The sequence below is a fragment of the Alosa sapidissima genome, chromosome 11, assembly GCF_018492685.1.
Source record: "Alosa sapidissima isolate fAloSap1 chromosome 11, fAloSap1.pri, whole genome shotgun sequence".
NCBI classification, from domain to species: domain Eukaryota; kingdom Metazoa; phylum Chordata; class Actinopteri; order Clupeiformes; family Clupeidae; genus Alosa; species Alosa sapidissima.
The window spans coordinates 23658721-23663720 of record NC_055967.1 but is presented as its reverse complement, the minus strand read 5'-3'; the positions used below and the strand labels follow the sequence as shown (position 1 = coordinate 23663720).

Here is a 5000-nt window from a genome sequence, read left to right as displayed (position 1 = left end):
CCTACACCAACTTCACCTCATACAGGTAGCCTACACCTAACTACACCTCATACAGGTATCCTACACCTACACCTCATACAGGTAGCCTACACCTGCACCAACTTCACCTCATACAGGTAGCTACACCTAACTACTGTACACCTCATACAGGTAGCCTACACCTACACCTACATGTCATACAGGTAGCCTACACCTTCACCTCATACAGGTAACCTACACCTACACCAACTTCACCTCATACAGGTAGCTACACCTACACCTCATACAGGTAGCTACACCTACACCAACTTCACCTCTTACAGGTATCCTACACCTACACCTACATGTCATACAGGTAGCCTACACCTTCACCTCATACAGGTATCCTACACCTCATACAGGTAGCTACACCTACACCAACTTCACCTCATACAGGTAACCTACACCTACACCTCATACAGGTAACCTACACCTCCACCTCTAGGTGTCTGTCTGTCTCTCAATCATTCCCTCAGTCTCACCTGTTCCTCTTTCTGTCTCTCTTCCTCTCTTCCTCCCTCTCTTCTCTCTCTCTTCCTCTTACTCCCACTCTTCTCTCTCTTTCTCACTCTTCTCTCTTCCTGTCTTCCTCTCTTTCTCTCTCGTCTCTCTTCCTGTCTTTCTCTCTTCCTCTCTCCCTCTCTCTTCCTCTCTTTCTCTCTCTCTCCCTCTCTCTTTACCTCTCTGTCTCTCTCTTCCTCTCTCTTTCTCTTCCTCTTGTCTCCTCTCTCTTCCTCTCTCTCTTCCTCTCTGTCCTTCTCCTCTGTTTGTCTGTCAGTAGACTGTAGTTAGAGGAGAACTCTGCTGCTGTGCTGTGCTGTGGTGCTGCCCCCTGCAGGTGGGCCGGCCCTACTGCAGGCTGTGTGCACTGGCTCAAGCTGTTGTGCTTTTGTGCCTGACTGTGCTGGGCTCACAAAAGAGTCCTGTTCACATGCGCTAATGAGCTTCCTCCTGCTTACAGCTCTCATCTCGTCACTGCACACACACACACACACACACACACACACACACACACACACACACACACACACACTCACTCCACGTCTCTCCTCCTGTTGCTCCTTCACTTAGGCCCAGGGCAAGAGAGTGCATTACTCAGCAGGGTGTGTGATGACATCTCTCACAGAGTATGAAGGGAAAAGGGGCGTGTCCAGGCAGGAAGGGGTTAATTCTATAGAACAGAGGGGTTAATTCTATAGAACAGAGGAGTTTCATTCTGTAGGACAGAGTTGTTTCATTCTATAGGACAGTAATCTAGTCTTTTTAGTCTAGTTAAACATTAGTGTTTAAATCTGAATTCTGGGCAGCCAGTACAGTGATATTAATTCTATTCTAGGCTGTACAGTGTCATTAATTCTATTCTAGGCTGTACAGTGATATCAATTCTATTCTAGGTGGACTGTTTGCTGGGTAGGGACAAAAGATGAAAATTAGTACTCCCGGCAAACTCCGGCTTATTTACAGATTTTTTTGTCTGTCAATTAATGAGCATGGTCCCCATCAAATAAACAAACAAATATATAAATAAATGCGACAATGATATTTAATTGTATGCGACTGTGATATTAATTCTATGCAACAGTAATATTAATTATATGCAACAGTGATGTTTAAACTCTTCGATCGCAAGGAGGCAGAGGCTTTTCCTTCAGTGTTTGCTGGCCTTGCTACTGCTATTGGTATTGTTTTTTCTACAGTAGCTGTAGCGCCGCGGTCATTGTGGTAACTACATCTGATACAAACGCTTTACTTTCATTTCATCACTGGTTGTTGATTGGTGAACTCAGAGCTGCTCGGTGATTCATCTTTTGAAGAGGGATTCTCATTTTTGCTATTGTACCTTTTACAGAGTACATCACATAGAGAACTGTGTGTATATGTGTGTGTGTGTGTGTGTGTGTGTGTGTGTGTGTGTGTACACGAAAGAGAAGAGGAAATTCTACATTACATTGTGCTATACTAAAACTGTGTATATGAGAGAGAAGATTCTCTACTAGACCCATTTGGGTGTGCACAGGAATCTGTGTACATGTCTGTACCTCTACAAGTGTGTGTGCGTGTGTGTGTGTTGCGCAGCCTGAGTCGTGACAGACAGTGTTTTGTGGAGTTTAGTGAGTGGGATATAGAGCTGACGGAATTTAATGAGTGGAGTTCTGCTAATGCTGCCCAGTGTGTGTGTGTGTGTGTGTGTGTGTGTGTGTGTGTGTGTGTGTGTGTGTGTGTGTGTACACAGCAGTGAATGATGGTGAGAGGGAGATAAAGAGCGAGGTAGAAGGAGAGAGGCATTCTATGTCGCTCTGTGCATTTACTCTGCTGAGAGTGTGTGTGTGTGTGTTAGGGTTCTGCTGTGCATATGCATGTGTGTGTATGTGTATGTGTGTGTGCGCGTGTTTGTGTGTGCGCGCGCGTGTGTGTGTGTGTGTGTGTGTGTGTGTGTGTGTCTGTATGTGTGTGTATATGTGTGCATGTGAGTCTCTGTCACTCCATGTGCTTACTCTGCTGAGGGTGTGTGTGTGTGTGTGTGTGTGTGTGTGTGTGTTGTTGCTCCGTGCACTTATTCTGCTGTGGATGTTTGTGTGTGTGTATGTGTGTGTGTGTGTGTGTCTGTGCTGCTGAGGGTCTGTGTGTGTGTGTGTGTGTAAGAGAGAGAAAGAGAGTGTGTGTGTGTGTGTGTGTAAGAGAGAGAAAGAGAGTGTGTGTGTGTGTGTGTGTGTGTGTGTGTGTGTGTGTGTGTGTGTGTGTGTGTGTGTGTTTGAGTGTGAGTGTGTGTGTGTGCGTCTGTATGTGTGAGAGAGAGAGAGTGAGTGTGTGTGTGAGTGTGTGTGTGTGTGTGTCTGTGTGTGTGAGTCTCTCTGTCGCTCCATGCGCTTACTCTGTGGAGGGAGTCCATCCATCTCTATCAACTGATGCTGCTGCAACCCCCCAACTACAGCAAACAGGCAGCATAAACAAGCCTCTACACACACACACACACACACACACACACCACTAAGCTGCTGCCACTCCCCGCCTACAGCAAGCAGGCAGCGTAAACAAGCCTCCAGTCGCCTCGACACACACACACATACACACACACACACACACTCACAAACACACACAAACACACCACTAAGCTATCCGTCTGTCAGATCTGTCACTCCCTCAGCAAATACACACACACATACACATACACACACACACACACACATACACACACACACATACATGTCTCACATACTCACAGACACAAAAACACACGCTCACTCACAGACACACACAAACACGCAAACACTCTACCATGCACGATAGTGGTGTGTGTCTGTCTGGCACTGTTGTGTGTACGTATGTGCGTGTGATATTCTGCACTTGGTGCCATCTGACATTGCTGCACTGTATCACACAGGAAGTTGTCTCAGGGGTTTCCAGTGCAGACTCCCAGGGGCTCAGTGGGGTCTGGGTAAGTGGAGGTGTGACCGAGTGAAGAGACAGAGAGCATAGAGGCTAACCCTAAACACTAAACACTAGCCCACCTAACTAGCTAATTGCTAAATGCTGACCAGGGTAGCCGTGCATTTTGTTGTGCCGGACAGTCTGGGCTCCCACCTGTTTGACCTCTTACCCCCTCATAGGTCAACGTAAGGGCCAGCCTCTCCCAGATAATTTCTAATTGGAGGAGAGCTTTCTCTCACTTCCTGTTTCCGAAACTAGCTGTAGTTAACCTAGAGGGCATTCGCGAGCGAGCTCAAAATGAATGGAAGCCTATGGATCTTCACTGACCAATCAGCATTCATTAGCAGAATGTTAATGTGTGAAGGGCAAAACCTGCCCACCCTGTAAAATACTGAAAGGACATCAGGGGCCTCATGTACAAAGACTTGCGTGGATTTCATACTAAAACATTGCGTACGTGCAAACCTGAAAAGTAGCGTACGCACAAAAAAATCCTGATGTATGAAACTGTGCGTACGCAGCATTCCACGCAGCTTTTCTTTGTACATCCCAATTAACGTGAAATTAAGCGTACATGCACGAGCATTACACTCCACCCTCTCTCCTCCCTCAATCACACTCATTTTAATATGCTAACTAGAAGGCCACTCGAGAGCGCAGACCTCTGCGAAGACAAAATGGCCTATCCCGCAATATTAATAACAATGAAAACTCATTTGTGGATCCATTCATACTCGAACCTGCTCCAAAGTTTAATAATTGAAATCATCAAATTAATTTTAAAAAAAGTTTATCTCCAGCGAATGCGAGGTAGAAGTGTTTATCCGACGAAATGGCAAGAATCTTACGTCTTTATCATCTGTAATTAATAACAAAACAAAAAAACAGTAGTGGCAGAGCGTAGCAGTGGCTAGCTATAGGGTCAGAGACCGTGGCAGAATTATTGGTCAGTCTGCAAGTAGGTGACAGGGTTCGCATAACTGGGTTTGATGCATTTGAACCATTACAACACAACTGCATTAATAAAAAAAAAACATTAAATCAATGGTGTCCAAGTAGGCTACCACGCATCGCGCACTCGAGGTGGAATAAACAAAGTTGATCCAGGACACATCGCCACAACATTACGATTTCTGGATCATATCATATCCCTATATTTGCACACAAGTGTGACAACAATAGGCTAATGTGAATGCTTACTCGAGGAAAGTCAAAGTATCCTATGCAGTCAATCACACTAAGGGAAATAGCTTATATCCGCGCTTATTAGACAGCCTATCTATACTATCTATATGTGTAGACTATAGGTTTCACATTACCTTTTAATTCGTATCCTCTAATAAGTCTACAGTTGTCATTATAGATAGGTTGTTGCATAACTTAGTAGAATTTGAGCATGTTGCATGTCCATTTATATAGAAACATAGGCCTACTTTCAAAGTGTTATCATTTTTAATATACTGTGCAAATAAAGGCCTAGACTCGCGATCAACTAATGTTGTTGCGCTGCATTGCCTCTAAGTGTCGCCAACTGACGATACACATTGGAAATG

General features: G+C 45.0%; 1 protein-coding gene across 8 annotated transcripts in view; it reads left to right on the top strand.

The window, feature by feature from the left end:
• shank3a (SH3 and multiple ankyrin repeat domains 3a) overlaps window positions 1-5000 on the top strand; it is a 217117-nt gene that overhangs the window by 177607 nt on the left and 34510 nt on the right. The gene's annotated exons all lie outside the window — the stretch shown is intronic.